Genomic DNA, 12,797 nt, shown 5'->3' on the forward strand with positions numbered 1-12,797 from the left:
TCCTTAAGTTGTGTTAACTAGTGAAAAGTGGTTTGATTTGTCGTATGTAATAATATGCAACCGACCAAATCCTAAACAACTAGTGCTTTTATTTTGCTAGAAAAGTATGCATTTCAGTAATGTCGGTAATGACTAGTTTTTGAAACTGATTTACATTCGAGCCATTTTTAGGCAAGTATACTTGTCCGGAAGATCTCGTGATCAGAGTCTCTGTGTGTAAAACAGTTTGATGGGCATTGCCTTTACACGTTTCAAATTTCTTGTGACAGCAACAATCATAACAAACTATTTTTTTTTTTACAGGTTTCTCACCTATTCCAGTTCCAAATATGTTCTTTTAATGTTGGATAAACCTCTTTTATTTTGCCAGAAAATATTCAGAATTTTTCTCTTTCACACACAAAGACATGTGGATTGAATGAGTTAAAATTACAGTTTGACAACCACGAAAAAATATTCACGAACGTAATAGAATATAAACGTTTATTTATATAAAAAATATCGCGATTTTACTTGAGATTTTGGAGCACAAAATAAATGGAAACAGAAAAGTGAAAAAACCCGCGTTTAGCTTATTAATGATCTGTTTACTTTGATTATAGACTTCTTTCTAGTGCGTTTAGCTTATTAATGATCTGTTTACTTTGATTATAGACTTCTTTCTAGTGCGTTTAGCTTATTAATGATCTGTTTACTTTGATTATAGACTTCTTTCTAGTGCGTTTAGCTTATTAATGATCTGTTTACTTTGATTATAGACTTCTTTCTAGTGCGTTTAGCGTATTAATGATCTGTTTACTTTGATTATAGACTTCTTTCTAGTGCGTTTAGCTTATTAATGATCTGTTTACTTTGATTATAGACTTCTTTCTAGTGAAAATATAGTGAAGTGTTCTGTTTGTAAAAAGCTAGTGGCAACTAGTTGCTGTTTAGCAGAGATATCTACACTCTTAACTATTAACACCTTCTGAATTATTATTGTAACTTATGACTGTTAACATCAGTGTTAACAGCTCGTAATGTATTCGGTTCGGCATGACCAGGTAGTTAGGGCGCTCAACTCGTAATCTGATGGTCGAGAGTTCGAATCCGGTTACATCAAGTATGCTAGTCCTTTCAACCGTGGGGGCGTTATAATGTGACGGCAAATCCAATCAATCGCTGGTAAAATAGTAGCCCAAGAGTTGGGAGTGGGTGGTGATGACAAGCTGAGTCGAGTGCCTTAACCACCTGGCCATGCCGGGTCACATCATTTAGTGCTTCTACCAGAATCACTACGTTCTGTAAACACTGAAATATTTCATGCAATATTTTCTGACAGTTATTTACACTTGACTTTATAACGGACAAAACTAAGTTATTATGAATATAATGCAATATGTGGAACCTTCTGGTTGCAAAAGATATAAAAATGATCATAATATAACTTGAGTGTATAATACAATTCCATGTAAATTATGAAAACTTGAATTTGAACAAATATTTATTTATTATGTTCAAAATTATTTGCTTTATTTGCACTGAAATTTCAATTTATTGTTGACAAATAGTGCCTTTAATCTGAACATAGCTTCAAGTTGAATATCGCGGTATGTATATAACTTGATGTCAGCTTGAAGTCGGATATCGTATTACCTGTATAACTTGAACAAAGTAAGCTTCAAGTAGAACATTAAGGATAGCTATATAACTTGAGCTCAGCTTGAAGTCGGATATCGTAGTACCTGTATAACTTGAACAAAGTAAGCTTCAAGTAGAACATTAAGGATAGCTATATAACTTGATGTCAGCTTGAAGTCGGATATCGTAGTACCTGTATAACTTGAACAAAGTAAGCTTCAAGTAGAACATCACGGTAGCTATATAACTTGAGCTGAGCTTGAAGTCGGATATCGTAGTACCTGTATAACTTGAACAAAGTAAGCTTCAAGTAGAACATTAAGGATAGCTATATAACTTGAGCTGAGCTTGAAGTCGGATATCGTAGTACCTGTATAACTTGAACAAAGTAAGCTTCAAGTAGAACATCACGGTAGCTATGTAACTTGAGCTGAGCTTGAAGTCGGATATCGTAGTACCTGTATAACTTGAACAAAGTAAGCTTCAAGTAGAACATCACGGTAGCTATATAACTTGATGTCAGCTTGAAGTCGGATATCGTAGTACCTGTATAACTTGAACAAAGTAAGCTTCAAGTAGAACATCACGGTAGCTATATAACTTGAGCTGAGCTTGAAGTCGGATATCGTAGTACCTGTATAACTTGAACAAAGTAAGCTTCAAGTAGAACATTAAGGATAGCTATATAACTTGAGCTGAGCTTGAAGTCGGATATCGTAGTACCTGTATAACTTGAACAAAGTAAGCTTCAAGTAGAACATCACGGTAGCTATGTAACTTGAGCTGAGCTTGACGTCGGATATCGTAGTACCTGTATAACTTGAACAAAGTAAGCTTCAAGTAGAACATCACGGTAGCTATATAACTTGATGTCAGCTTGAAGTCGGATATCGTAGTACCTGTATAACTTGAACAAAGTAAGCTTCAAGTAGAACATTAAGGATAGCTATATAACTTGATGTCAGCTTGAAGTCGGATATCGTAGTACCTGTATAACTTGAACAAAGTAAGCTTCAAGTAGAACATTAAGGATAGCTATATAACTTGAGCTGAGCTTGAAGTCGGATATCGTAGTACCTGTATAACTTGAACAAAGTAAGCTTCAAGTAGAACATTAAGGATAGCTATATACCTTGATGTCAGCTTGAAGTCGGATATCGTAGTACCTGTATAACTTGAACAAAGTAAGCTTCAAGTAGAACATCACGGTAGCTATATAACTTGATGTCAGCTTGAAGTCAGATATCGTAGTACCTGTATAACTTGAACAAAGTAAGCTTCAAGTAGAACATCACGGTAGCTATATAACTCGATGTCAGCTTGAAGTCGGATATCGTAGTACCTGTATAACTTGAACAAAGTAAGCTTCAAGTAGAACATTAAGGATAGCTATATAACTTGAGTTCAGCTTGAAGTCGGATATCGTAGTACCTGTATAACTTGAACAAAGTAAGCTTCAAGTAGAACATCACGGTAGCTATATAACTTGAGCTGAGCTTGAAGTCGGATATCGTAGTACCTGTATAACTTGAACAAAGTAAGCTTCAAGTAGAACATTAAGGATAGCTATATAACTTGATGTCAGCTTGAAGTCGGATATCGTAGTACCTGTATAACTTGAACAAAGTAAGCTTCAAGTAGAACATTAAGGATAGCTATATAACTTGAGCTCAGCTTGAAGTCGGATATCGTATTACCCGTATAACTTGAACAAAGTAAGCTTCAAGTTGAACATTAAGGATAGCTATATAACTTGATGTCAGCTTGAAGTCGGATATCGTAGTACCTGTATAACTTGAACAAAGTAAGCTTCAAGTAGAACATTAAGGATAGCTATATAACTTGAGCTCAGCTTGAAGTCGGATATCGTAGTACCTGTATAACTTGAACAAAGTAAGCTTCAAGTAGAACATTAAGGATAGCTATATACCTTGATGTCAGCTTGAAGTCGGATATCGTAGTACCTGTATAACTTGAACAAAGTAAGCTTCAAGTAGAACATTAAGGATAGCTATATAACTTGATGTCAGCTTGAAGTCGGATATCGTAGTACCTGTATAACTTAAACAAAGTAAGCTGCAAGTAGAACATTAAGGATAGCTATATAACTTGATGTCAGCTTGAAGTCGGATATCGTAGTACCTGTATAACTTGAACAAAGTAAGCTGCAAGTAGAACATTAAGGATAGCTATATAACTTGAGCTCAGCTTGAAGTCGGATATCGTAGTACCTGTATAACTTGAACAAAGCAAGCTTCAAGTAAAACATTAAGGATAGCTATATAACTTGATGTCAGCTTGAAGTCGGATATCGTAGTACCTGTATAACTTGAACAAAGCAAGCTTCAAGTAGAACATTAAGGATAGCTATATAACTTGATGTCAGCTTGAAGTCGGATATCGTAGTACCTGTATAACTTGAACAAAGTAAGCTGCAAGTAGAACATTAAGGATAGCTATATAACTTGATGTCAGCTTGAAGTCGGATATCGTAGTACCTGTATAACTTGAACAAAGTAATCTGCAAGTAGAACATTAAGGATAGCTATATAACTTGAGCTCAGCTTGAAGTCGGATATCGTAGTACCTGTATAACTTGAACAAAGTAAGCTGCAAGTAGAACATTAAGGATAGCTATATAACTTGATGTCAGCTTGAAGTCGGATATCGTAGTACCTGTATAACTTGAACAAAGTAAGCTGCAAGTAGAACATTAAGGATAGCTATATAACTTGATGTCAGCTTGAAGTCGGATATCGTAGTACCTGTATAACTTGAACAAAGTAAGCTTCAAGTTGAACATTAAGGATAGCTATATAACTTGATGTCAGCTTGAAGTCGGATATCGTAGTACCTGTATAACTTGAACAAAGTAAGCTTCAAGTAGAACATTAAGGATAGCTATATAACTTGATGTCAGCTTGAAGTCGGATATCGTAGTACCTGTATAACTTGAACAAAGTAAGCTTCAAGTAGAACATTAAGGATAGCTATATAACTTGATGTCAGCTTGAAGTCGGATATCGTAGTACCTGTATAACTTGAACAAAGTAGTCCAAGAGTTGGCGGTGGGTGGTGCTGACTAGCTGCCTTCCCTCTAGTCTTACACTGATAAATTATGGACGGCTAGCGCAGATAGCCCTCGAGCAGCTTTGAGCGAAATTCAAAAATAAACAAACAAACTGAAATAAACATGTATTGTAAAAGAGTAGCCCAACAGTTGGCGGTGGGTGGTGATGACTAGCTGTCTTTCCTTTAGTCTTACACTGCTAAATTAGGGACGGCTAGCACAGATAGCCCTCGAGTAGCTTTGTGCGAAATTCCAAAACAAACAATAGGTTTACATTTTCTTAAACATTAGGGTGTTACCATTGATTTTATTATAGTACAAGTACAACAGTGTTATTGTTTCTACTGAGTTTTCAAAGTACGATTGTTCGAACAAACGTTAGTATTCTTTTGGTGGCTCGAAGGGAATAATTGGAGATGATCTATGAGCGTTTGGTGTTGTACGTTGCTACGTTTATGGTGGCTCGAAATGGACAACAAAAAATAAGCTGTTAACGTTGAAGCTTGGTATGTGCAAATATATCTCCAAAACGTGGTCCTGTTTTTAATTAATGTTAAACCGGGTGTTACTTGCTTCATCTTCTGAGAACTTGAGTTGCACCATGAAACTTCAAAGATTTTGCTCACAGTTGGAATCTGGAATGTAAAAACAAAACTACTGTTCTAAAGAAATAGAAACTCGTTAAGACATAAACGGAAATAGCTGTTAGCTGCTAAAAAATGGCGCAATATTAAAAAAATGTTGCCGATGCTACATCGAGAACTTAAATTTCCTGATAAGTACCATCTCGACGAGGCTTAATTTGGAAAATAAATCCACATTTTTCATTTTTACTGTTTCCATGTTACAAATATTTCTACAAACAAAATTTTCTCGAACTTAAGTTCTGATCATTGTCTTTTTCATATTTTTTTTTTTTCAAATGGTTACGTCACGTGCGTAACGAGGGATTGGTGAGTTCATTTGGCAGATATTTTTGTCCATGAATTCAAAAGCCAAGAGATCTACATCAGTATTTAGGTGTTTAAGTGAGGTACACACTATTGTCCTCAAAAGTTCGAAGAAAATTAGTTGTTAACTCAATGCACTTATTAGTCAAGAAACGAAATAAATAATACAGTCTTGAAAGTTTAAATTCCATAAAATTTCTTTTGGTTTTAATAATGAATTTTCCATAATTCAGCTACGTAGGTTTCGAAAATAGTGTTCATTTTTGTCTATCACGTAAGAGTTTTTTTTATAAATCGGGAAAACACTTTTAGATTAAATTGTGATTTTGTTTATCACAATGAACATTTTTTATCATTATGTAAGGTTCTAGAATGATCGATATGACACTCACGTTGCGACTGGTCTAGAGACATCTATAGTCAGTGGTTGAAAACATTTTAAACATAACAAAATTTGGCCCGATTTTAATGAAAGTGATTCAGTTCTGCCAAAGTGCATATGACGTTTTGTGAACTCTCTGAACATGATGGAGAAAAATGAATACCGTTTTAGAATTAAGAATACAGGAATTACTTCAAAACATGTAAAACATTTCAAGAGAATAAAACCATCGCATGTAATAGATACACAGATATCACTATTTATTGTCACCCGCTGGGATAGTGGTAAGTCTATGGATTTACAACTCTAAAATTAGGGATTCGATTCCCCTTGGTGGAGGCTCGGCATGGCCAGGTGGTTAAGGCACTCGTCTCGTAATCTGAAGGTCACGGGTTCGAATCCCCGTCGCACCAAACATGCTCGCCCTTTCAGCCGTGGGGTCGTTATAATGTGACGGTCAATCCCATTATTCGTTGGTAAAAGAGTAGCACAAGAGTTGGCGGTGGGTGGTGATGAGTAGTCTTACACTGTTAAATTAAGGACGGGTGGCGCAGATAGCCCTCCTGTAGCAAACAACGCAATCCCCTCGGTGGACACAAATACATCATGATTTATAAGCACATCACACATATTATACATCAACAAAGATATAAGAACACATACAATTCATATGCCTACATAAATGTAATAACAATAAACGCATATCAACATTACTAACTAATGAGTTTTTACACCTAGTTGTCATTTGGGCGCCCTCACTATCGGTGGTGCGTGTGGACAAAAAATATCAAAATGTCCAACACTAGGCACATGAAGTATGCGTCACTAAACTTCTTGGTGTACGTTATAGCAACACGTTTTAAGTTGATCTAAAGCAGGGGTCAGCAGCCTGCGGCTCTCGGGATTTACTCTTACTGTAACCACTATTTAGGAGATAACAGACTAGAGAAAAGGCATTTATCAAGAGCACTCACCACCAACTTGGGATACTCTTGTCTGATCAAATAGTGGGATTGATCGTTACTCCTATAACGTACCCATGGCAGAACACAATTCATTTTGTTAATTCATAAGATACTAATACGTAACTGCTACTCATATAGCGAGCCAGCGGATCACGAATCATCGAATTCACAGTTTGGGTTCGCTGGTCATTAAGTCACGTTCAACCCAAATATTTTAAAAAACTAAGGTAGACACACACACACACAGACATCTATATCTCTCTCCCAGAGATAGATGTATCGTATAACAATACCAAAAGCCTAATAATCAAGGAATATTATTGATATTGTAATATAGCACGTTTGAAGTTTCTTCGAGCTAAAATAATCCCTCTTCTAATTAAGTATGCGTAATCACTTGTACAGCTTAATTTATACAAAATCAGAAATACCCATATTGTTTCTGATGTTAAAATTATTGAATGCATAACATTAAACTATGGTGTGGAACTATATATATGTATATTGTTGTTGTTGTTGTTTTGAATTAAGCACACAACTACACAATGGACTATCCGTGCTCTGTCCACCATGGGTATCGAAACCCGGTTTTTAGCGTTGTAAGTTCGCAGACATACCGCTGAGCCACTGGAGGGGGGCATATATGTATATATATTCAATTAAAATACATTCACATGTAAACATACCATAATGTCTAGGGACAACAAGGGATCTGTTGGTCCATCTCAGCTGTCTCCTCTAAGCCAAATTAAAACTATTTAATAAAACAAATTAAAGCAAGCCTTATCATTCATATATCCGTCAAGCTTTCTTTTAAACTTACTCAAATTTACTACCTCCACAACATCTCAAGACAAACCATTCTATGAGGGTTGCTAATTGGTTGCTGGGAATGTCTATAGTTGGGTTAGGGTCTCAGATATAGAGTTCTAAGGCTATCTTGCAGGCTTCGGCGGTTGGAACTTCTGTAAAGAGGGCTATAACATTGAAACTGGCAATTAAGGCTTTATGATTAAGTTGATTAAGATTAGACTTGAAATTAAAATAGTCTTTGATAAATGAGCTGGCTGATGTTACATATTTGGAGAATGTCCATGCTATGTATTTACCAAGATTGTAATTAAACGATTCATATGTGGACATTATTGGTCGTAGTGGACAATCTGGTTTATGAGGTTTGGGGATGCCGTATATTTGTGGTGTGCGTGAGTCGGTTTTACGTAGGTAGAAATAAAGTGTTTGTGAAATTGTGTTGGTTTTTTTCATTTTTAGTATTATTTTGTTTAGTTGTGTTTCGTGCGTCTCTGTTGGATCTGTGTGTATTGATTTAAACTTGTTTTTGTCTGATAGGATGTTCTTCACTTTTTAGATGTATTCATTCGTGTTCATTATGACTATATCCGAGACCCTAACCCATCAATAGACATTCCCAGCAACCAATCAGCAACCCTCATAGAATTCACCACGATGAAGACAAACTTCATGTTCAACAACCAAAACCATTCTACAGGTCAACCAACCTATTTGAAAAATAAAATTATTTTAGCTGAAGACGGTTTCCACCTAAATCTATATTTGTGTGTCGTAGTTCTATAATTCTCGCTGTTAAGTATGAAGAATGTTGATGTACCAACACTATGAATTCCTTTTACAATATCAACCACTTCAACTTTATTCCCTTCAACTAGTTTCCTACTGATTCCTACCTTCGTTTCATAACTATTGAAAGGGAAATCGTTTCGTTTCAATCTTCCATCGTTTTGTTAAATTTCTTCCATATAAAGGAATAATAATCCAAAGCCCTCTAGACTGTAATAAATAAGATGGCGGAATACTGGTAGTAATAAACACAGCATATAAAATAATCCTTTCTCTTTATCTTTACTGACGCCCCTGGTGGCTTCTGACTTAAAGTGCCAGATACCGTGGTTGGCAGAGCACAAATACACTTTTTTTTTTAGCTATGTGATTAATAACAAGCAACAATAGCATCTTCACTGGCACCCTAATGACGGTTTACGGTTGTAAAAGTAGTTCCTTTGACTATTTAACCTGTTCCTATATTATGTGTCTCATTCCGCCTCGCTCGCGAGAGATATCTCTTTATTAAAGGAATGTTTATCTTTTTGTCTTGGATTTCGCGAATTACACGTGTTAGTTCGATATAATAACAAGAGATATAAATGTCTTCATAAATAAGAATTACAGGCCTTATTATTTTAAAATGTCTGTCGCTATCGTCTTTAAGTTAGTGATTAATTAAGAAACAAAATAAACATTACAATCAAGCCAACAGCCTCTCTCTCCTTCTCTTCCGTTGAGAACTCAAGGCGATCTAGAAAACAGGTATGAACGTGTCTGATAAACAGTGAGCAGTTGTAGGTAGCGTTGTGAAACGCAAAATCTGAGAATGAAATTAGGAGAGAAAAGAAAGACAAATTTATGTTTCTAAAGCGTGCGCCATATTTCTATACATATCTGTCTGACAACTTGATATTGTGATTACAACTTAAGAAGCATGTTAAGTCCGATTTACTACCTAGTTAATAGATTTAGCGAACAAGCTGTTAACTGATTTCTTAAACTGAGAGAAACAAAAACAGCATGTGTCAATTGTCTTTGAATTAAAATAGTCTAGCGCTAGCTATCCCTAATTTAGCAGTGTAAGACTAGAGGGAAGACAGCTAGTCATCACCACCCACCGCCAACTGTTGGGCTACTCTTTTACCAACGAATAGTGGGATTGACCGTCATATTATAACGCCCCCACGGCTGAAAGGGCGAGCATGTTTGGTGCGACGGAGATTCGAACCCGCGACCTTCAGATTACGAGTCGCACGCCTTAACACGCTTGGCCATGCCGGGCCAAATATAAACCTATAAAGGAAAAACCATCTTAAACGAAACTTTGAGCAGTCTAGAGTCATCATTAGCTAACCATATTCACGATTTCTTTATCCTGAAATTTAATTACTGTTTTCGGAGTCAAAGGAATATTCATCTATTTTTTTATAAAATGCAGTTATATTACAACATAACACAAGCCTAATCATTATAAATGTGAATCAGTTACAGTCTGTATTCACTTCCGGAAGAAAAAAACAACAACACCAAACATGTTTGTCCTTTCAGATGTGGGGGCGTTAGAATTCACGATCAATTCCACTATTCGTTGGTAAAAGAGTAGCCCAAGAGCTGGAGGTGGGCGGTGATGCCTAAGTATATTTCCTCTAGTCTTTTACTAGTAAATTAGAGACGGCCAGCGCAGATAGCCCTCGTGTAGCTTTGCGCGAAATTCAAAACAAACCAAACCGAAAACATATATATATATCTATATATTTCGCAAAAGAATCAATTTTTGTGACCAGCTAAATAAATATTTGTATATTGTCATAAACTTTATAAGTAACTGACTCTGTTGATTACAGCTGTGGCTCACAACCAAGGGTGCTCGCACCCCCAAGGGGTGCGAGATAACATTTCAGTTTTTTTTGTTTATATTAAGGGTACTATCCTATATATTTAAAAATTACTGTGAGGGGTGCGAAAACATATTAAATGTTTTAGGAGTGCAGGGCATAAAAAAGTTGGGAACCACTGGATTACAGCGTCGTGTATTTCTTTACCTAAGGCATGCTCCATTTTGATTCAAAGAAAGTGTGTCACAATTAAAAATAAAATTTGCATATAAATTTCTATGTTAAGGTATAATCCTTTTATATTTTGATTACCTAACTCAAGGTAAGGTCTAAAACTATATCACGTTCAACATTACTGTGGATCTGCTGGTACTACTTTTGGTTTTTCGATTTTATGGTTTTATTTTTCTTTTATATCATTTATTTTATCAAATTTAAGCTGTGAAATGACTATTAAATGCGGTCTGCATTTTAAGCTGTGAGTTTTTATGTTGCGACAATATTTATTTTATAGATATGATAATTAATCTTGATATTCGCTTAAGATTAGTTACATAGACAGAGGGCGCTACTGGTTCATTCCGTTTTTTCAGTAGTTCAAAATGAAAGTTTAATATCCCGAGCCATGGCAGTGAGTTTTAACTTAGTCATTTATCATATGTATTGCATAACATTTCTTTCAAGTTGAAAATACCATTTTTTATGATACAGATAATATAGTTGACCCCGAATTTCCTTCGTTCAGTTCTTCAGTAGGTTAATTTGTTCCAGATACGAACTGAGAAACAACTGTTAATTTATTACGCTTATAAATTATTATATTTTGTATCACTAGTTACATTTAACAACATTATCACTGTAATAATGTTGTTAAGAGTAAGTACGAATAATATATAAAAATAAACGACCTTATAACACCAAAGTGTTGCTGTTTTTGCTTAGGCGGCTCGACGTTTCGTTTAACAACCTCTCCAGAAACGTTTATAGAAACATAAACCGTACTTCAAAAAACTATCAGTTCCGGTTTGTGTGGTAGTGGACGTTTCTGAAGAAGTTGTAAAACGAAACGTCGAATGCCTAATTAAATAAAAACAACACTTTGGTGTTATAAGGTCGTTTATTTTGAGTATTGAAATGTCTTCTATACATCAATATGCAATACAGAAATTAAATAACACTAGCTGGGGTACGCGTACCTTGGACGGAAGTTATGTAAATTTATGAACAATGAAAGGTTATCTTAGGACGTGAAAAGTTGTTACTTTTATATACATAATTAAAAAAACAAACCCAAAACGCCCATAAAAACAGCAAAACTCAAAATGTGAAACCGTAAATTTGCATTTATATCTTCATGGATCCAATAAATCTTCATGCCAAATTTGGTGAAGATCCATCAACAGGGGCGAACTAGTGGTAAAACAAACCGCAAAAACACTCATAAGAACTGCAAAGCGTAAAATTGAAAATTTATGTGTCTCGCCATGGACCTAATGAACCTCCATACCAATTTTGGTGAACATCCATCAACACCCTGTAAAATATTTTCATTGACATACAACAGGCAGTACTAGTATGTTTATATAGATGGCACCAGTGCATTAAATGCGCGTGTGACGTATTCACGACGTCATATCTGTACCTGGTGAAAGGAAGAGAATAAATTTCTCTGTGACAAGAAACAGAGGCAAAATGGGAAAAACGTGACCCCTATTGCAAGTCTATATGCACATAGGATATATATTTCGCGAAGTTGGAGGTTGCACATCGAGTAGTAAAAACGTTTTTCCAGTATAATATAAGCAAGAGTTCCATTATGGTATGATTATCATGAGCCATATAGCGATGTCTAAACTATGGTATGACTGTGACAGTTCTGCACAGATAAAAATAAAAGTGTTCAGCTATTATTATTTTTTCATCCATAACTAAGTTATGTTCAGTTGTGTTTCGTACGTGTTTATTGAGGAAAGATTGAGTTTATTTTTATCCTAAACGATGCCTTTTATTTAATCGATATATTCTCTGTTGTTCTTGATTGCAGTTGGGTTGACATTGTCAGCCTGCGGAATTTTATTGTTCGTGTTTTTCTGCAGTGATTCAGTGGGTTTGGATACTCGTGGCGGGTACAGCATACACGACTCATCGTGTAGCTTTGTGCTTAACTACAAACAGTTAAACTTTCTTCGTATTATAGAGCACTTGAGCTCGTTGTTTGTGATATTATATTACAGTTATAATTAACACTCTTGTTAAATAATTACTTCAACAAATACAGTTTTGGGAGAAACCTCGGGAAACCTCATTTAGTTATCGTTAACTATATTAAAAGTGTGGCAGTGAAAGTACAGGAATTCTCATCCAACTAGAGACTGTCTGAGTTTATGGATC

Source organism: Tachypleus tridentatus, chromosome 9, assembly GCF_004210375.1.
Source record: "Tachypleus tridentatus isolate NWPU-2018 chromosome 9, ASM421037v1, whole genome shotgun sequence".
Lineage (NCBI taxonomy): Eukaryota > Metazoa > Arthropoda > Merostomata > Xiphosura > Limulidae > Tachypleus > Tachypleus tridentatus.